The 23,033-nt window shown below is 36.4% G+C and overlaps 1 non-coding gene across 1 annotated transcript; it reads left to right on the forward strand.

The window, feature by feature from the left end:
• Positions 1 to 22,093: 22,093 nt before the first annotated feature.
• On the forward strand, positions 22,094 to 22,200 carry LOC131178193 (small nucleolar RNA R71). Its single transcript, XR_009147325.1, has one exon. It is a non-coding gene; the product is annotated as a small nucleolar RNA R71 (small nucleolar RNA).
• Positions 22,201 to 23,033: the final 833 nt, after the last annotated feature.

Below are 23,033 nucleotides of genomic sequence, written 5' to 3' on the forward strand. Positions count from 1 at the left end.
CGGTGAGTGACTTGAGAGACCGGTAAGGCTTTAACTGATACGAGGACTTAGCATTGATTCAATTCTCTGTGAAGAGGGATCGAAAATGTGTTTAAATGGCAAGGAGAGGTCAAAAATGTAATTGGTTAGCAAAGGGAGACTTAATGCTGGGGATCGATTTCGAAGTTTATTGATTCTGGGGGTCGGCCATAATATGGTGTCGACAGCTCAGTTGAGCAATCTGTCGAAGCTGAGGCACAAGGGGAAGCCCCAGCTCTACAAAATGTTAATGGATTAGTAGCACCAGCCCCACAAATACCGCAATTTCCTGCACAGTTTGCACAGCAGATGGCGGCAATGTTTCAACAAATGGCTGGGGGTATACCTGCTCAAGCTCCACCCCAAACATCTGTGGCACAACCACAACCTCGAGCCAGATAGTATGACAAGTTATTAAAGTATGGGACTACAGAATTTAAGGGTACAGTGGACCCTTTAGAGGCAGACCAATGACTTGAAAGGATGGATAGAGTGTTTAAGAAGCTGCACTGCCCAGATGAGTTGAAATTTGAATACTCTGTGTCACTACTGCAAGGGGATGCGTGTGATTGGTGGAAGACCATCCCCCACAGCTTGGCTGAATCACCAATACTGACTTGGGATGACTTCATCAGAGAGTTTAGACAGAAATACGTTTTAGATGCATATGTTGATCAGAAATTGCAAGAATTTTTAAGTCTAAAGCAAGGCAACAGAATAGTGGCAGAATATGAGAGGGAGTTCTCCTATTTAAGCCACAATGCTGGGAGTCTCCTTTCCACTAGCAAGGCAAGGTGCAAGAGATTTGAGAAGGGTTTGAAGCCCAGTTTGAAGATGCAAGTAGTGGGATTCAAACACAGCAATTTTTCAGAACTCATTTCTCAAGCACTTGGGTTAGAGAGAATTGAAACAGAAGCGACCCCAGTAAAAGAAAAATTAGAGAAAGGTGAGAAATCAGAAAAAGATAAGGGGGAAAAGTCAGTAGAGCCAAGTTCTAGTGGTACCTCTGGAAAGAAAAAGAAATTTGGTGGACCTAGCAGAGGTCGAGGTGGAAGATTTGGAAGGAGCAGATTCTCTGGACAGAGACCCCCTAGGTCTGGTCAACAGTTGAGCAGGGGTTCATATCCTGCCCGCCCCTGTGAGACTTATGGCAAGATTCATGGGGGAGAATGCTATTGGGCTACAGGAGCTTGTTTTAACTATGGAGGCAAGGGTCATCTAGCTAAAGACTACACTAGTGCTCCTAGATTCGGTCCAGCTCCTACGACTGCAGAAGGATCTATTCAGAGTCCTGCTCCCAGAGGTTCACAATCAGTTGGCAGAGGAAGAGGTTGAGGTAGAGGCACTACTTCAGGCAGTCAGGGTACTGTTGGTCAGTCAGCATAAGGAAGTGCTTCAGCCAGGGTTTATACATTGAGACAGCGAGAAGAGGCTGAGACTTCTGATGTTGTAGCTGGTACATTCTCTATCTCTGATCAAGATGAATTTGTGTTGTTTGATCCGGGTTCAACCCACTTGTATGTTAGTACTAGCCTAGTCAGTTCACTTGCTATTCTATGTGTCCAAATGGGTTTTGAAGTGCTAGTAACTAGTCCGTTAGGACAAGAGGTTCGGTTCAACAGAATATATAGAGACTGTCCTTTGGTGATCCAAGGATATATTTTTCTATCAGATTTGATTGAAATGCCCTTCAGAGATTATGATATTATTTTGGGCATGGATTGGTTAGCTAGGCATCACGCTATGATTGACTGTAGATTAAAGACAGTCACTTTTGGTCTCCCTCTATATGGTGATGTGGTAATACACGGGGAGAGGCATTTACTACCATCAAACATCATTTCGGCTGCACTAGCCAGAAGAATGATTAGAAAAGGGTGTGAAGCATACTTGGCACATGTGATAGACACCCAAGTGGGGAGTCCAGCACTAAGAGACATCCCTACGGTATGTGACTTTTCGGACGTGTTTCCTGATGAATTGCCAGGATTACCTCCAGAAAGAGAGGTGCAGTTTGAGATTGATGTTATGCCTGGTATGGATCCAATCTCCATAATGCCATATAGAATGGCACCTGCAGAATTGAAAGAGTTAAAAGTGCAGTTGCAAGAACTGCTTAACAAAGGCTTCATCCACCCTAGTGTGTCACCTTGAGGAGCGCCAGTGTTGTTTGTAAAGAAGAAGGATGGTACTCTCCGGTTATGCATTGATTATCGGCAGTTGAATAAGGTGACAATAAAGAATGGATATCCATTGCCCCGCATTAATGACTTATTTGATCAGTTAAGGGGTGCAGCTGTATTTTCCAAAATTGACCTGAGATCAGGTTATTATCAGCTGAAAGTACAAAAGCAGAGTATTCCTAAAACTGCCTTCAGAACCCGCTATAGCCATTATGAGTTCTTGGTCATGTCATTCGGGTTTACTAATGCTCCGGCTGCTTTTATGGATCTGATGAACACTATCTTCATACTATACCTCGACTAGTTTGTTGTGGTATTCATAGATGATATATTAGTCTATTTGAGAAATGCAGAAGAGCATGATAGGCATCTACGCATTGTATTGCAAACTTTGAGGGAGAAACAATTATATGCCAAATTGTTAAAATGTGAATTTTGGCTGAAAGAAATATCTTTCTTGGGGCATGTAGTATCAGTAGAGGGCATCAAGGTAAATCCAAGTAAGATAGAAGCTGTCCTTAATTGGAGGCCACCCAAAAATATCACGAAGATTCGCAGTTTTCTGGGTTTAGCTGGATACTACCATCGATTTATAAAGGGATTTTCCATTTTGGCATCTCCATTGACCAAGCTACTTCGAAAGATGTGAAATTTCAGTGGACAGATAAATGCCAGCAGAGTTTTGATGAATTGAAGAGGTGTTTGACTGAGGCTCCAGTCCTGACTTTACCTACTCCAGATAAAGAATACACAATTTATAGTGATGCTTCTCACAATGGGTTAGGCTGTGTGTTGATGCAAAATCGAAATGTCATTGCCTATGCATCACTTCAGCTGAAACCGCATAAGAGGAATTATCTGACACATGACTTGGAGCTTGTAGCTGTTGTGTTTGCTCTTAAGATCTGGAGACACTATTTGTATGGGGAGAAATGCTACATCTACACAGATCATAAGAGTTTGAAGTATTTGGGCACCCAGAAAGAGCTGAACTTGAGACAGAGGAGATGGTTAGAGTTGATAAAAGACTATGATTGTTTGATAGACTATTAGCCAGGGAAAGCTAATGTTGTGGCTGACGCCTTAAGTCGCAAGACTATGGCAAGATTACTCCTTTGTCTATGATACATGAGTTGAGATCATTACATGCCAGTCTAGAGATTAATGATGAGGGGCAGACAATAGTTGCATGGCATGTACAACCAGTGTTGATTGATTAGATTAGAATGGCTGCTCAGAATGATCAGAAGTATTAGAAGCTATTAGAAGAAGTCAGAATGGGCAAGAAACCAGAATTTTCCATTAGAGATGATGGTCTATTGTTACACCAGGGTAGAATGTGTGTTCCTAATGATGTTGATTTGAGGAAGATCATTTTGAAGGAAGCACATGAGTCTCCTTTTGCCATGCAACCTGGTGGCACAAAAATGTATAGAGGGCTAAAGGAGCGTTACTGGTGGATGGGTATGAAAAGAGATGTGGCAGAGTTTGTTTCTAAATGCCTAACTTGTCAGCAAGTGAAGGCAGAGCATCAAGTACCCGCTGGGTTGTTATATCCACTACTAGTGCCAGAGTGGAAATGGGAGAGAATAACAATGGATTTTGTGATGGGACTTCCGAGGACACAAAAGAGTCATAATGCATTATGGGTCATTATTGATAGACTAACTAAGTCTGCTCATTTTCTGCCAGTTCGGATGGACTACAGTTTAGAAAGATTGGCCAAGTTTTATATAGATGAGATTGTGAGACTACATGGAGTGCCAGTATCCATCGTATCAGACAGAGATCCTAGGTTTACTTCTAGATTCTGGGGTAGTCTTCAGAGAGCCCTAGGAACTAGATTGAACTTCAGCACGGCATTCCACCCACAGACAGATGGCCAATCTGATAGGGTAATTCAGATCTTGGAGGACATGCTACGGGCTTGTGTGATTGAGTTTGAGGGCAGTTGGGACACACACTTGCCTTTGATTGAGTTTGCTTACAACAACAGCTACCAATCAAGCATTGGGATGCCTCCATATGAAGCTTTGTATGGCAGAAAATGTAGAACCCCGTTATGTTGGGATGACATGGGTGAAAGAAAGATGATTAGGCCTAAAATTGTTTAGCAGACCGAGGAAAAGATCAGGGTGATCAGAGATAGACTTAAGACTGCATCAGACCGTCAGAAATCCTATATTGATTTGAAGAGAAGAGATATTGAGTATGCAGCGAGTGATAAAGTATTCCTCAAGGTTTCTCCTTGGAAGAAAATCATGAGATTCGGCAGAAAGGGGAAACTGAGTCCTCATTTCATTGGGCCATATGAGGTTCTGGAAAAAGTGGGTCCTTTGGCATATCGTTTGGCGCTACTTCCAGAGTTGGGGAAGATATATAACGTCTTCCATGTGTCTATGTTGAGGAGGTATCGATCAGACCCATCTCATGTACTACTAGTAGAGGAAATTGAAGTGAATTCAGACCTTACATATGAGGAAGAACCCATACAGATTCTGGCTTATGAGGTGAAGCAGTTACGGAATAAGCAAATACCATTAGTGAAAGTGCTGTGGAACCATCATTCGGGCCAAGAAGCTACTTGGGAATGAGAGGAGGACATGTGGAAACAATAACCACAGCTGTTCAGAGATTGATACCAGGTAAAATTTTGAGACGAAATTTATTTTAAGGGGGGGGGGGGGGAATTGTAACACCCCTATTTGCATAGCCTGGTATATTTCACTATTCCGGTGACCGGTGTCGGTCCGGGTAATTAAGGGGATTAAAACCACATCTAAGACAACTAGATGAGCCCTGAACACAAATAATAAGTAATTGTCAATTAGTTAAGTATAAATAAGAAAAACAGAATATAAGAAGTTAAATGAGCCGAGAGTCACAGCGATGGGTGACCTTCTCGGGAAGGACTGCGAAGTTAATTTAAACTCAAATTTCAAACCGTAAAATGTGACGCTGCGGTCCTTAGGACTATTACGAACACAGTGGAAAAGAGAAAATCACGAAAAGAATTGTTAAGCCAGTCAAATAATTAGGTCAGGGAGCCGGAGAAAATATTGAATTATTTACAAACTGGGTTGAACCGGCAAGGGGCAGTTTGGTCCATTGACCCCGAGAGTTGACTCCTGACCTAACTGTCAAATAAAATCAGAGAAAAGAAAATTTCAGAGTTGGAAATTAAATTAAAGAATTAATGGAAAAATAAATAAAAAAAAGAAAAAGAAAAAGTGAAAAAGTGATGACATCATCATGCATGACATAATGCATGACATAATAAATCTAATTTTAAATTTTGAAAAGTGGGATAATTATCTACTTAAGTGACCAAATAAAAAAAAAAGAAGAAATTAAATTAAAACAAAAATCATTTTTATTGTCTTCATCCTCATTGTTCCCGTCCACCTCTCCTCTCTCATCTCTCTCATTTTCTTAACCTCCTCCATTGAAGCTCACTAAAAAGCTTCTTAAACCTAAGATTTGAGCCATAAAATTTATAAATTTCTCAGTTAAAACTTATAGTTGAGTCTTATTAAGAAGATTGGAAAGAGAAAAATTGAAGAAAGCTTGAAGAATCAAGAAGTTGGAAAGCTCCATTTGTGGTAAGCTCTCTTCCTTAATTTTGATTGAATTATAAGTATAGAAGTAAGATGAAAGTGGTTAGAAATACATGAAAACATGCAAAATCATGCCTATTTAAAACCCTAGGAATTTCGGCCAGCAGCAAACTAATGTTGAAATGGGTGATTTTGATGCAAATAATGAAGTGGTTAAGTGTAAGTGAGGGTATGAGTACTAAATATGCATTTAGAATTCAACAAATGATTTAGATATGAAAGTTAGGGTTTGGACCTAGGGTTTTGGAAGAAAAAAATGTGAGAATGTGTTAAATGGTGTGTTGGACTTGGTTTGAGTTGAGAAATGGTCATTTGTGACCAATTGGAGTATGTTAGAAGTGTTGGAACCAAATGCAAATTCAAATTGCTTAGGGTCATGCTGCAGGTAGCATGACCAAGGTCCCTTTGAGGGATCAAAACTGAAAAACATTTTTCATTTAGGAATCATGCCCAAAAAGTGACCAAAACCTAGTGAACAAATTGACCAAATCTGGATTTATGCAGTCTGACCTATACAAAAATGACTAAATGAACAGTGTTTGTTCTTTTAGCCATAACTTGGGCTAGGTAGGTCTAAATGACCTAAAAGTTTACCAGTGGACAGATGAGATATAGACCTAAAACTTTCATGAAGAACACAAATCTAAATTATGCCCTTAACCAAGTCATTTAGCCACCCAAATTTGGTGACCTAAAACTGCCAGAACCAGTTTGGTGCCCAGAAATCTGGGTTAAGTCCAATCCGGCAGCTATGATTCAAATGGCTATAACTTGAGCTACAAAACTCCAATTGGAGTGATTCAAAAAGGAGAATAAAGTTAAGACAATAGAAAACATTTTCTATGAAGAAAGTTTTGCCAAATTCTAACAAAAAGATGACCAATGGAATAGTGTAACATAAGATACTAAAACTAAAAAATTGCAAATTTGCCTAAAAGACTTAGATTTTAAGTAAACAACCAAAACCAACAAATTTGGTAACTAAAATGTGGTATGTGGGTGAAGTTGACATTCCCATACCTATTAAGCCTTAGAAAGTCAACAAATTGACTTGAATAGTATCGTGAATAGTAACCCCGAAACACGAATTTTAAAGAACGTCAATTTTAGCATATTAAAACTAGGTATAAGTGAATTTGAATTTATTTTGGATTTCTGATAAGTTATTATACTGAAACACTGTGAAACTATGTGTTTCAGTGGAAAAGAACACCGGGAAAGAACCCGAGGAATCGAGTCAAGGCCAAGAAATGACTCGTATAAGGTTTGTGCACAACGTAGAATTTCTGTAAATTTTCTTGTACATATTGTTTTGAATAATTTGAAATATTGAATTGTGACATCATTATGATGAAGTATTTATGATGCTTTTGATTTAAATTATTGAAAGTTATTTGTATATATTTGAATTGGCAATGTTTAGTAAATTGTTAAGATAAGTTTTGAAATCACAGTGTCATGACTATATATTTGAACACCTCACTAGCATGACTAGTGGGGGTAATCAGTTTCGAATTTTGATTCCTTCTCTGGCTGAAGTGTTGAGGTGTGTGCCAGTAGAAGAAGAAATTGAATGGATATCCATATATTTGAGCTAGCTAGCCTGGTGATGTGACTTCTCCTTAGCCTCTGGCTATTGAGGTTATATTTGTTTTGAATGGCATGATATAACTGTGGGTTTTATGAAATTGGTTTTGACACTTCGAAATGAACTTGTTTGGATTAAAATCTCATAATTCATGTTTTGTATTTAATTCTCATGTTCAGTCTAATTTTTGAATAAATGTGATTTAAATTCTGCATAAAGATTATTTTAGTATATTGTGCACCACTGAGTCCTAGTACTCAGCGATAGCTGTTATTACTGTCACATATATAGAGACTAGAGGAGCAGCAAATTGAGCTGCTGAGGACAGAGGAGCTACCTTCTCGGAAGTCTATTAGGTATATTTTATACCCTGACTGTAAAAATTTATTTTGATGCATGTAATGTATGTAAAGGTATGGACATGTAAAACTGGTCTTGAGCAGTTTGTATAAAGTTTATAATAAATTTTAGTTTGAATTCCTCTTAATGTAAATTTTTTGTAATGATGTATATAAATTTTTTTATCTTTAATGAAATATAAATGGAAGTATTTTATTTTAAATTGAATGAAATTGATTAATGGTATCTTGATGATTGTTGAATATTAGAAATTGTGAATTTGAATTTTTGGAAATTGATAAATGATGTTGAAATTGATTGGGATTGTTGTAAATTTGAAGAAGTTGTTGAGACAAATTATTGGAAGTACTTTTTACCGAAATTTGAAGAACTGTTTTCTCAAAATACAAACGGCACTCTGTCGAAATTTCTGTAAAATTTGCGAAAAAATAAAATGGGATAAAAATTTTTACAAGTTTTAAATCTTCGAATAAATGATTTTAATACCTATTAAAAAAATGCTCACCACTTATAAAAGTAAAAAAATTATTTTAAAATCCCTTGTAGGGTACTTAATGAGTTATCGGTAGGTGAAGTTCGGTAGTTCAATAAGTATTCTACGGGATCATGTTATGCCTTACAGAGGGGTAAGGTGTGACACTTTTGGTGTAGGGCTAATTGGACATGAAATTAGATATATAATGGCACAACTTTGATGAAGAAATGATGCCTAAAAAACCCCAATAGACTGACCTAAAAATTGACCAAATCCAGGTAACACACATTCTGCCTAGGCAAAATGACCAAATGAACAGTATTCATTCATTTGGTCATAACTCAGTGTAGAAAGGTCTAATTGACCTGAAATTTATATCAATGAAAAGCTTAGATAATTTAAAACAACTTTCATGTAGAACACAAACTCAAATTCTAGACTTAACCAAATGAAATTGCCAGCCAAAATTGTGCTACCAAATCTGGCAGAACCAAATTTGCCCAGAAAATCTGGGTAAGGACCAATCCGGCCAGTTATGGTAAATTGACTATAACTTGAGCTACAAAACTCCAAATGGAGTGATTCAAAAAGGAAATTAAAGAAAACATATAAAAGAACAACTTTGATGAAGAAAAGTTTGCCAAATTCTCACTGTAGCTTAGACCAATAGAATAATAAACATAGGACACAAAAACTGAAAATTTGAAAATACTTCTAGGAGGCTTTGAATTGCAATTGGCAATCAATGCCAACAAATTTAGAACTCAAAATGTGATATAATTTATGTATCAAACATTTATATACATATTATGTATGAAAAAGTCAACAAATGGAGTGAATAGTAATGTGTGAATAGTAACCCTAAAAACATAAGGAATAATAAAAGAAATTAAAGAAGCCATTATGATTGATAATATATATATATATATATATATAATGTGATTTTTAAATTTAAGTGACCCTAAAACATAGAAGAATGTTTTAAGTACAATGGTGCATGAGAACCATTGATGAGAATTATGATCATATGAATGATCAAATGATTGTATAAATTATAATGAATGTATAAATTATGATGAATGCATAATTTATGTGGAATTGTATTTTAGAACTTTATACTTCTGCTAGCAATTAAAACTAAAACGTTATAAATTATAAGTGGAACATATAATGAAATAATGATACTTATGAACCCTTAGTAGTACTAATGTGCCCATGTATTGCCTAGACACATGTGTCAGATTGGATAGATTGGCATGCTAATAAGGTATTATTTGAGCAGTACTGCATAAGGCTTTATGCCTGTATTCATGGCTGTATGCCTGCACTCATAGCTTTTATGCCCGATTATATGTTATCATGGATTTTAGCCATACTGACATGTTATCATGGCTTTTTAGCCATTCTGACTGCATACATGGTTGACGTTCCGCATTTCATGTCCCATGGTATGACGGCCCGAGGCACCACAGTGTCCAGTGCCAACGACCCGTTATCTAGTTTAATCAGCTTGTCATAGGTTACTTGGGCAATGAAATTTATTGAAATGGGTTAAGAATAATTGCAATTGAAAATATTAGTAATTAAATAAAAGTGTAAGAAAATTTGAAATAAATTAGATTAGTTATTTAGTAGAAAAAATTGAAATGAATTGGAACGATATTAAAATTTAATTATTATGAAATAATCTGCGATAACCTAGAAAGTATTGAATGAAATGATAAAAAGATTTGCAAAAGAGATATAAGCATATTACTACTATGAATTTAGGAATAAATTGCTTCTTAAAAGGAATAAATTAGAACGAAAGATAGTTGATATTAGAAGTATTATATTAAACTATATTAAATTCCAGAGTATCCAAAGCATAATCTATTTCTTTCTTTATTTATATATTATTTTCTTTGTTATATTAGCGCACCACTAAGAAGCAACGCTTAGCGCGATGAATTTGTTTCCTCGCGCAGGTACTGAAGATAAAACCCAGTAGATATTAGACTGGGATTTTGGAGTCTGAATATGCAGAAGTGTCATAAATGTATAAGGTTGTCACCTCCTCAGCAACGCATATAGATAGGGCTCACAAAAGCTATTTTATGTATTTATAATTAATTATTATGTTGAAATATAAATTATGAAATTGTAATTAATTTGTATATTATGTAAATTGTGAATTTATTCAATTAGTTTGCAAATTATGTAAATTAATGGAAATATGAGAATTTTGATATTTGAATAGAGCATGAATGATAATGTATGGAAATGAATATGAAATTGAATTATATAGAGGATATTCAAATTGATGAGATAATTATGATGAGTATGGATGATATCTTTATTTGAAAATATTATTGAAAATTTCAAGCAGGTGAATAGTGAAATACGCCAAATGGTAATAGAAACAGGGAAAACTACACTGGTTTCTCCTTAGAAAAATAATTGTTATTGAAATATAACAAGAATAAATTATTAAAGGAATAAAGTAAGATAATATAGGTTGCTCTGGCACTGAGTGTGACATGCCTCACTCGGCTACACTGTAGACGGGTGAGGGGTGTCAAAAGGTTAGTGATAGTGCTGTCACTTTCCTTGTCTTATATGAAGATGACATTCTGTTGATAGGTAATGACATAAATATGATTGTGAAATAAATTCTACATGAAAGACTTAGGGAAGGCAACCTATATTCTTGGAATTTGCATCTATAGAGATAGAGCAAAAAGAATAATTGGTTTATCCCAAAGTCTATACTTGGAAAAGTTGTTAAAGAGGTTTAACATGCTTGATTTCATTGAGGCAATTATTTTAAGAAATTTTAAATACTTGCATGTGATGCATTTATTTAAGAGATTTTCTTAAAAATAATTGTTAAGCATAAGATGTTGTAAATATGTAAATAGTTGGTGGCCAATAATGGATGTGCTTGAGGACATTAAAATTATTTGCATATTTACTGGCTCAATGGGATCAACTTAACTAATGCAAGATAAATCAATAATGGATGTGCCTGAGATTTTGAGCATTAGGGGCTAAATAAATGATTGAACCTCACATGAGATGTGATGGGCAATGAGTTACTCACTTATAGTTTATTGTAATTCTAATAATGGATGTGCTTGAGGATGATCAATAAGATTGTAAGAATTCAATCACCCACTAGAAATCTATCCAACTAGGATTTCCGTTTCCTACTTTAAAAGTGTAGGATCTGCTAAGTTAGTGGAAGGACCAATTTGATTAAAAGACCATAATCATTTTAGTTAATTACTTGATACATTTACTAATTAATCTAGTTATTTTCTGCAGTTAATTTTTTCTGATAATAATGAGTACACAATAACCACCACCATCCAATATCTTTGCGAGCATTCTTGATCACAATAGGTTGACGGGACCTAATCTTTCTGATTAGCTCAGAAATTTAAAACTTATCCTGAACCTAAAACGTATTGGATATGTTTTAGACTCAAATGTTCTTGGTCCCTTACCTCTAGAGGCCACTCAAGAGGAACTAGACACTTTGGACAAGTGGAAGGAGCATGATATGAGAGCCAAATGTTACATGCTTGCTTCTATGACTAATGAGTTACAAAAGCAGCATGAAAATATGCTGAATGCAAGTGAGATCCTCCTTCACCTGCAAGAGTTGTATGGTGAGCACAGCAGGAATGCTAGGTATGAGATATCTAGACAGCTATTTCGCATGAGGATGTCTGAGGGGCAGAATGTAGAAGATCATGTTCACAAGATGATTCGGTTTATTGCGCAGCTGAAACATCTTGATTTTCACATGGATTTCCAACTGCAAATGGATCTGATCCTTCAGTCCCTGCCTGAGTCATTTGGGAATTTTGTGACAAATTTCCATATGACAAAGCAAAAGTGTACTTTGGCTGGATTGCTTAACATGCTGGTTAGTACTTTGGCTGGATTGCTTAACATGCTGGTTATTACCCAAAAGAATATACCAGGCAATAAAGGAAAAGAGGCGGCTTTAATTGCATCTTCTTCTTCTGCTGGAAAGTCCAAAAGGAAGAAGGGCAATAAGAATAAGAAACATCAAATTCCTAGACCTTCCAAGAAGATAGCCAAACAAAAGGGCAAGACCTAAGCTGACAAAGGCAAGGGAAAGTGTTTCCACTGCCAGAAGGATGGGCACTGAAAAAGAACTGCTCAGAGTATCTTGCTTCTTTGAAGGACAAGAAGGATAAACCTTCAGAAGGTATGCCCGTGTCTGGTTATTTAGATTTTGATGATACTCATAGTTCATCTACAGCTTAGATTTTAGATAATGGTGCTCATTCTCATATTACTTATGATATACAGGAACTAGCAAATAGTAAAAGCTTGCAGTCACGAGATATTAGACTTCGGGTTGGCAATGGCTCAACTGTTGAAGCTTTAGCCATAGGATCTAAATCTTTATATATGTATGGACATGTTTTGTATTTAAATAATGTTTTATATGTACTTGATGCTTTTAAGAACATTATTTCTATATCCAGTTTGACTAGAAATGGCTATAAATTTCATTTTACAAATGATGTTTGCAATATTTATTTTGAAAATAAATATGTTGGCTAGGGTTATATGCATGATGGACTTTATTATTCAGATAATAATGTTAAATATAAATCTAATGCAAGCAATCTAAATGAATGTAATGCCATGATGAAAATCAACTCAAGTTCAAAATATATTTGACACTTAAGATTAGGTCATGTTGCAGAAGATAGGATTGCAAAGCTGGAGAAAATGGGGATTTTATCCTCATTGGGTTTTGAACCTACTCCAACTTGTGAATCTTGCTTTCAAGGCAAAATGACTAGATCACCTTTTATTGGACAAGGGTTAAGAGCTGAAAATATTTTAGAATTGATACATAGTGATGTATGTGGTCCATTTAAAGAAATGGCTAGAGGCTGTTTTCATTACTTTATTACCTTTACTGATGGTAAATCAAGGTTTGGGTATTTGTATTTGATGAAATACAAACATGAATCCTTTGAAAAGTTCAAAGAATTTAAATGAGAAGTAGAAAATCAAACAAGAAAAGGTATTAAAACTCTTCGATTTGATCGTGGAGGTGAATACTTAAGTACTGAATTTGATGAATACTTGAAAGAACATGGCATTGTCTCCCAACTGACTTCTCTAGGAATGCCACAACTGAATGGTGTATCTGAAAGGAGAAATCATACCCTATTAGATATGGTACGTAGTATGATGAGCTATACTGATATGCCAATCTCCTTTTGGGGATTTGCACTAGAATCAGCTTTGCATATTCTGAATAGGATTCCATAAAAATCAGTTTCTTCCACACCTTATGAGATATGGCATGGAAAAAAAAACCGAGTCTTAAGCATGTTAAGATTTGGGGTTGTCCAGCTTATATTAAAAAGCTAAACATTGGTAAATTGGAAACTAGATCAGAAAAAGGTCGATTTGTTGGATATCCAAAAGAAAGTTTTGGATATTATTTTTATTTGCCTACATCATAAAAGGTTGTGGTAAGTAGAGATGCCATATTTTTTGAACAACAGTTTATTCAAGAAGGTGGCAAAGGAAGGCAAATAGAGTTAGAATTGGAGAATTTTAACCAACCAACAGATCAAATAGATATAGATCCATCTAGTCAACCTACACCTATTGATGAAACATCTACAATAATTCCTCACAGATCGACCAGGATATCTCACCCACCAGTGAGATATGATTTTCTTCATAAAGATGAACAAGAGTTGTTTACTCATGAAGAAATAGATCATGGAGATGATCCTCTATGCGCCTGTATGCCATCTTTTGATTTTATCCTTGAAGATTTTAGCGTTTTCGTATGCATCCTATCGGATTTCTTCTAACTCATTTAGTTGTAAGAGCCTTTTCTCACTAGCAGCTTTGAGGTCAAAGTTTAAGATCTGAATTGCCCAGTAAGCTTTATGCTCAAGTTCAACAGGGAGATGACATGATTTTCCATAAACCAGTCAGAAGGATGTTGTGCCAATTGGGGTTTTATATGCAGTACGGTATGCCCATAATGCATTATCTAACTTCATGCACCAGTCCTTCCTGGATCTGTTTATAGTTTTCTCCAAAATCTGCTTCAATTCCCTGTTTGATATTTCTACTTGACTGCTGATTTGAGGATGATAAGGTGTGGCCACCTTGTGAGTCACTCCATACTTTTTCTATAGTATTTCGAATTGTTGATTGCAGAAGTGACTTCCTCTATCACTGATTATTGCTCGTGATATGCCAAATCTTATGAAGATGTTCTTTTAAGGAACCTTGTGACCACTCTAGCATCATTGGTCAGTGTTGCAATTGCTTCTACCCATTTTGAGACATAATCAACTCCAACTAGAATATACTTGTTTCCACAAGAAGAGGAAAATGGGCCCATGAAGTCTATTCCCCATAAATCAAATAATTCTATCTCAAGTATACCATGCAGTGGCATTTCATTCCTTCTTGAACTGTTACCTGTTCTTTGGCATTGATCACAACCTAGCATAAAGGATCTTACATCTTTAAACAAATGTGGCCAGTAAAACCCTGCTCGCAAAATCTTGGCTGTGGTTTTTGAGCTGCCGACATGGCCTCCATATAGCGATGAATGGCAGTGATAAATGATACTTTTCATATCTTTCTCTGGTATGTATATTCTTATCAACCCATCATTACATCTCTTATACAACAGAGGTTCCTCCCATAAGTAATATCTCACATAATGTAGAAATTTCTTCCTTTGCTTATAAGTCATGTTTGGAGGCAGTACCCTGCATATAAGAAAATTAACAAAGTCAGCGTACCATGGAGCCTTGGAGAATGTAAGTAATTGTTCATCAGGAAATGAATCATCAATTGGCAAATCTTCGAAGTCCTCTGTGTACTCCAATTTTAGTCTGGAAAGATGGTTAGCTACTACATTTTCGGATCCTTTTTTGTCATTGATTTTAAGGCCAAATTCTTGCAGGAGTAGGATCCATTGAATCAGCCTTGGTTTTTCTTCCTTCTTGTTCAAAAGGTACTGGATTGCAGCATGATCTGTAAATAAGATGACTTTTGACCCAATGAGGTAAGATCTGAACTTGTCCATTACAAACACCACTGCTAGGAATTTCTTCTCTGTGGTCGCATAATTGATTTGCGCATTATCTAATGTCTTGCTAGCATAATAAATAGCATGGAGCTTTTTATCCTTTCTTTGCCCGAGCACTGCTCCAACTGCATAGCCACTCGCGTCGCACATCACCTCGAATGGTAGCTCCCAATTTGGTGGCTGCATTATTGGTGCTGATGTCAGGGCTTCTTGGATCCTGTTAAAGGAGACAAGGCAATTTTCATCAAAATCAAAGGGAACATCTTGACTTAACAAGTTAGTAAATGGCTTAGCTATTTTGGAAAAGTCCTTGATGAATCTTCTATAGAATCCTGCATGTCCCAAAAGCTTCGAACTCCCTTGACTGATGTTGGTGGTAGCATATTTTCAACGATCTCAATTTTTGCCTTATCAATTTCAATTCCTCTTTCTGATATCAAATGTCCCAGAACTATGCCTTCCTTTACCATGAAGTAGCATTTTTCCCAATTTAGGATCAGGTTTGATTCTTCACATCTTTGCAACACCCTAGATAAATTAGCTAGGCAATCATTAAAAGTAGTTCCATAGACAGAAAAATCATCCATAAAAACTTCCATGATATCTTCAATATAATCAGAAAAGGTAGCCATCATGCATCTTTGAAAGGTAGCAGGGGCATTACAAAGACCAAAAGGCATTCTCCTATATGCAAATGTTCCATAGGGACAAGTGAATGTTGTTTTTTCTTAGTCTTCTGGGTGAATAGCGATTTGAAAGAATCCCGAATACCCATCTAGATAATAGAAACAAGAGTGCTTCGCTGATCTTTCTAAAATTTGGTCAACGAAGGGGAGAGGAAAATGGTCTTTTCTGGTAGCACTGTTCAATTTCTTATAGTTTATGCACATCCGCCAACAGTGACTACTCTAGTAGGGATCAATTCATTATTTGCATTTTGGATAACGGTCGTCCCACCTTTCTTAGGAACTACATGTACTGGACTAACCCATTTACTATCAGAGATTGGGTATATGATACCTGCATCTAATAGTTTTAAGATTTCTTTCTTGACTACTTCTTTCATGTTTAGGTTAAGTCTTCTTTGGTGTTCGATTGTGGGTTTACTGTTTTCTTCCATGGGTATCCTATGCATGCAAATTAAAGGGTTGATTCCCTTCAGGTCTTCTATTTTATACCCTATGGCTTTGTTATAGATCCTAAGTTCTCTTAATAATTTTTCCTCTTCCAACTTAGACAGGCTAGCATTGATTATAACAGGATATTTAGATTTTGAATCCAGAAATGAGTACCTTAGTGAGGATGGGAGAGGTTTAAGCTCTACCTGTTTGGCGTTTTCCTGGAGCTTACCTATGGTTTGTTCCTCCTTCAACTTCTCCATCTCGGAAGCTTTAGCTAAGGGTAAGGGTGGATGAGCTGCTAACTATTGTGCACAGGCTGCTATTTCTGTATTTTCATCATCCACTGTGTGGCTGTGTACAATACATGCTTCAAGAGGATCTTTAGGATGGGTCTTATGAAATTCCTTTTCAACTTGTTCGTCAATTGTGTCAACTTTGAAGCATTCATCAGGTTCAAATTTGTGTTTCATCGTGTCAAACAAGTTGAACTCCACTTTTTCTTCTCCTACCTTGAGAGTTAGTTGCCCATTTTTGATGTATGTGATAACTCCGGCAGTTGCCAAGAATGGTCTTCCCAAGATGATAGTAATTTAAACATCTTCCATCTCAAGGACAACAAAGTCTACTGGAATGAAGAATTTGCCCACTTTGATAGGAATGTTCTCAAGTATTCCTACAGGATATTTAATAGATCGATTAGCCAATTGCAATGAGATTGTTGTGGGTTTCAGTTCCCCGATCTCTAGCTTTTTGCATATTGATAATGTGACACCCCTTACCCGACTACAGTGTAGCCGAGCAAGTTATGCCACTCAGTGTGCCGAGCACTCTATTTTATCTTAATTCATTTTTATCGTAGTTTTGAATATAACTTGTGAAATATAATTTATTTAAGCCATTTATCGAAATTATAATTTATTTGAGGTTCCGAGAATTTTATAGAAAATCCGGCAGAGTACCGGCTAAAAATAGAGAAAACAGTTCTTCGGAACCTGTGAAAAACACTTCCTATGATCATATTCAATCATCTCATCACTCTCAAACTTCAATATCAAAATCTCAACATTTTTCACCATTCATTTCTCAATCATTCATCTCATGTGATAATCATGTACAAGTCACAGTTATGTATTCACTTTTCCTTTCACAAACACAATTTTCTTAACAATTCCTCTATTTGTCATTCATTCATTTCACATCATCATTAGACAAAAATCATAAATAAATTCTCACATGTGATTTATAATCACAATTTACAAGTACTTACATTAATACAAAATTATATTACATTTGTTCAAATACATATGATAAAATAAGAGTTTAATTACCAAATTTACAAAAATCTCAAAATACAAAATGGGACCTAGTGTCCTACCAATGCACTGTAGTCTGTGAGGTGACACGGACGCTATGCAGAACTGTGAACTGCCTTACCGAATCTGTGGTCTACTGGGCCCTCTGTCCAAATCTTCAGTACCTACGTGTTGCAAAAGCGACGCGCTAAGCATAAAGCTTAGTGGTGCCAATAATACAAGAAAATATAATATGCAAATAAAAATAATAATTTCCTTGCTATTGTGTTCATAAGAGATGAATAATTACTAACTTATTGTTTAGTCGAGGGCTAATCATGTTTTATGATATTAACTTCTTCATGCATTTCGTTAATTATTTTCTTCATGATCTTGAGCTTCTTTGTATTTTTGTAATCATTCCTGATACTTAATTTTCGTATTTTCTTTAATAATCAGTTCAATCACAGTTATACTTTTCCATGCCCAAGTAACCTATACTGGACGACTGGACTGGATAACGGGTCGTTGGCACTGGACACCGCAGTGCCTCGGGCCGTCATACCATGGGACGCAGAACGTCAACCATGTATGCAGTCAGTATGGCTAAAAAGCCATGATATCACATAATCGAGTATAAAAGCCATGAATACGGGCATAAAAGCCATGAATACGGGCATAAAGCCATGAATACAGGCATAAAGCCTTTCACAGTACTGCTAAAACAATACCCTATTGGCATGCCAAACTATCCAAACCAATCACATTAGGCCTACTAGGGCATTTTGCATTTTTAAGTTTCACATTTTTGAATTTCAAATTTTGGTGTCACTATTCACTTCATTAGTCAAACAAAAAGTTGACTTTTGCATAGAAAATAGGTACATTGGCTTTGGCACTTCAAACATACCACATTTTTCATTTAAAACTTGTTGGAAGTGATCACCATTACCATTTCTAGGCTTAAACCAAGGGAAACAAAATTTTCAGTTTTTGAAGCTTAACTTTACTATTCCATTAAGCACTGTTATAATGGGAATTTGAGGAAATGGTAAACATGAAAGTTGTTCCTTATTTTGTCTAGTTGAATTTCTTTTTTTGAATCACTCCATTTGGAGTTTTGTAGCTCAAGTTATGGCCAAAATAAGTTTACTGTTCACTGCATCGCTCCTACTGAAATTTTGGGTTTTGGCAGATTTTGGTCCAACTTTGGTCAGTAATTTGACCAAGTTAAGTTCATAATTTAGTCTAACTTTCTTCATATGAAATGTTCTACCATGCCTTAGGTTTCCATTGGTTCAAGAATCGCCTAAGTCCGAGTTTTCTAGAGAGAGTTATAGCCATCCAAACATTACTGTTCAAATGTAAATCTGCAGAGTTGCAGGTTTGATAACTCAACTTTGTTCAATAATTTGAATGGGTTAATGGCATAATTTGGGGTGATGTTCTTCATGAAAGTTGTTTTTCTATATCATATCTTGTTACTGTAAAAATTTCAGGTCAATTTGACCATTCTACAGTGAGTTATGGGTTACTGTTCATTTGGTCATTCTCTGGGGCTGTTTTGTGGTATCCGGATTGGGGCCAACTTTTGGTCCTCTTGCTTTGGTCTTTTGGGCATGGTTTCTTCAGCAAAAATGTGCCATTATAAGCCTAGTTTCATTTCCAATTGGCCAAACACCAATTGAACCTACACAGCCAAAGTTATGACAGTCCAATTGGACTGAAATCTCAGCCACCATGTCATTGTCTTTAGTGACCTACCATTCCATCATGCCATGCCATTTTTCAGTCCAATTTATGGTCAACATACCTCAAATGGTCACTAATTGACCATTAGAATGTTCTTTAACCATTTCATAAGCCAAGTCAAATTTTCATTCCTAAACCCTAGCTAAATTTCAAAGTTTTCACAATTTCCCTAATTTACTCTTTCATTCTCTATATATATATATATGTATACACTTTAAACCTAAGCTCTAGTTCACTCTAAGTCCATCAAACACTCCATTTCTATTCCTTCAATAGGGCTGCCAAAATGCATGGCATGCATACACATAATTTTTTTCATTTTAGTTACAATTCCTTACTTATTTTAAGTCCCTTAGCATAGAAATAAAGAGCTTTAAATAGATAGGTGCACTAACCTCTTGTAGGGCAGAATTTTCCCAAGTTAATCTTCACTTTCTTTCCCTTTCTAGGCTGCCAAACACTTCCCAAGAGGTAGAGACAAGTTTTTAGTGAAGAGACTTAGGGTTTTGGGGTGAGGAAAGCATGGAAATTGAAGCTTTAGAAAGTTTATTAATGGAGGAGTGAGGGAGGAGGTGAAAAACGTTTTTGAAGGAGAAGAAGGGCTGCTGTTTGCTTTTTAATTCTTTGGTCTCTTTTGACTCTTTTTATTAGTTAATTTGATGGTTACTTAATTGTGATTGGTGGACAATTTTAAATGACCTCATAATATGTCATAATTGGCATTTTATTGTATTTTCTTTTCTCTTCTTCTCTACTCACTTTTAATTAATTTTTTATCAATATTAATTCATATTTTATGTCATAATAATTATTTACTTAACTGGACAAGTCGGCCAAAAATCACCTCTGAAGGCGAAATGACCAAAATGCCCTCCGTTTGGCTTAACGGGTCAAAATTGTTTGTACCGATTGAAAAATTTTTCTAGGTATTTTCTTGGCATTCTAATGCCATAGGAACCTCAATAACCCTTCTCTGGAGTCCCAAAAATTATTTTAAAATTTTTCCCCCGGGTCTAGGGCTCCTCGTTGCGAGAACCGCAACTTCCCTCTGGTTACCCTTCGCTTGGGCATCGGCTCATTTAACTTGGTTGTATTTTATTTCTAAAATTTTTACTAAATTTTTCTTATTAATATTTGAGTTAATTATGGTTCTTCACTTTAGTTTAAATATTTTTTTTTCAGAAGTTCTAGCTGTCCGGACTGACACTGGTCACCGGAACAGTAGACTGTGCGGAATTGCTACCGGGAGGATGTTACAGATAAAGGCATTAAACTGACACTTGCCCCAAGATCACAGAGGGCCTTGTCTATTTTCTTGTTACCAATGAGGCAAGGTATGGAGAAGGTTCCTGGATCTTTCAACTTTGGAGGTAATTTGTTCTGCAGTATGGCACTGCATTCCTCTGTTAGAGCTACTGTTCCATAGTCTTCTAGCTTTCTTTTCTTTGAGAGAATTTCCTTAAGAAATTTTGCATAGGATGGCATCTGAGAAAGTGCTTCAGTGAAGGGGATGTTGATGTAAAGTTTCTATAAAACTTCCAAAAACTTCCCAAACTGCTTGTCCAATTTGGCTTTCTGAAATCTCTGAGGAAAAGGTAGGGGAGGTTGGTATGGCTCTGGTAATTTCTTTGTCTTCCTTACTTTCTCTTCCTGATCTTTCTTAGCTTCTTCCTCCTTGTTCTCTGCTTGGTCTTCAAATTTTTCTATGGTTTCCCCTATTGGTTCTACATCTGGTTGTACTAGAGTTCTCCCACTCCTCATTGTAACTGCTTTACAATGCTCCCTTGGGTTCATTTCTAGTTGGCTAGGTAGTTTGCTAGCAACCTTACTTGAGGAACTTGCTTGCTGAGCGATTTGATTCTCTAGCATCTCGTTATGAGTAGCAAGTTGGTCTATTCTGGAAGTTAGCTATTTAATCAATTCAGTTTATTGTTGTTGAGTTGCTAGGAATCCTTCCATCTTGGTTTCCATAGTCATTTTCAGTTCAGGTTGTTGAGGTTGGAGAGGCAGTGATGATTGTGCAAAGTTTTGACCTCTGTTCTGAAATCCAGGGGGGTGCTGGTGGTTTGTACCCCTGTTGCTTGTTTATTGGCTAGTTCTGCTGATTGGACCATGAGAAATTTGGGTGGTTCCTCCATCCAGAGTTATAAGTATTTGAATATGGATTATTGGGCTGCCTCTGGTTGAAGTTTTCTCTATTATTCACATAGTTCATCTGTTCTGAGGAGGGTTCATTGAAATTGCTGTATTCTGAATTCATGTATCCTCCTCCATAGCTGTCTTTATGTTGACTATTTGTATCAATTGTGTTGGCTTGCATTCTTTCGAGTTTCCTTGTGAGCTGATCAAACTGAGCATTTATCATGCTTAGGGCATCTACTTCCATTACCCTTGCAGTTTTCCTTGCATCATTTCCTCTTTCATTTGACCACTCATAATTATGGTATGCAACCCTTTCTAGAAGTTCAAGTGCTTGTGGCACTATTTTCTCCATTAGATCACCCTCTGCAGTTGAATCAACTGTGCTCTTTGTAGAGAGTAGTAATCCATTATAGAAATTTTGCACTAATAGCCAATCTTCTATACCATAGTGTGGACATTCCCTCTGCAGGTCTTTATATCTTTCCCATGCATCATAGAGTGATTCTCCTTCCTTTTGTCTAAAGGTGTTGAGCTCAAGCCTCAGTTTTGCAGTCTTTGTAGGTGGAAAATACTTCGTTAGAAAAGCTTGAGATAGGTTTTCCCAAATTATGAACGTTTCAGCTAGTTGAGAAAGTAACCACTTACTTGCTCTGTCCCGAAGGGAGAATGGGAATGCTCTGAGTCTTATTGCTTGATCAAACACTCCATTCATTTTGAATGTGTCACATAGGGCAAGAAAGCACTGGAGGTGATAATGTGGGTCTTCTGTTGGTGAACCTGCAAACTGGGTTTGTTGAATCATTTAGAGCCATACTGGTTTTAATTCAAAGTTGTTGGCTTTCACTGTGGGTCTAGTGACACTGGGCTAAACTCCTTGAACAGATGGAGCTCTGTAATCTCTCAAGAGTCTTGGTCTGTCATTGTTATCGGCCATGGTTGAAATTTCAGGATCTCTTTGACCGTGCTCTTGATATTTCCTTTCTCTCCTGATGGCTTTCAGAGTTCTGTCTATCTCCGGATCACAGTCTAAAATTTCTTCTTCTGGTATTGTTATGGTCATATACCAGATTGAGCACCTGAGAGAAAAGAAGAAAAATACAACTAGTAAAATAAAATTATATAATAAATATATTTGCCTAAATAAGCCAAATTGCCTATCACTTGATATTACTAAAACAAAAAAAAATCCCCGGGTAACGGTGCTAAAAACTTGTTTGCCGATTTTACAACCACCGTAAGTGTACGAATCGCTAACAAGTAATAAAGTGATACGTAGAGTATCGTTCTCACGAGGATTTTGTTTAGCAAGTACCAATCTACACAATAATTTTGACTGTCTAGGCTATCGAATATTTAGGAAATGAAATTTGTTAACTTTAA

The sequence above is a fragment of the Hevea brasiliensis genome, chromosome 2, assembly GCF_030052815.1.
Source record: "Hevea brasiliensis isolate MT/VB/25A 57/8 chromosome 2, ASM3005281v1, whole genome shotgun sequence".
Classification (NCBI taxonomy): Eukaryota; Viridiplantae; Streptophyta; class Magnoliopsida; order Malpighiales; family Euphorbiaceae; genus Hevea; species Hevea brasiliensis.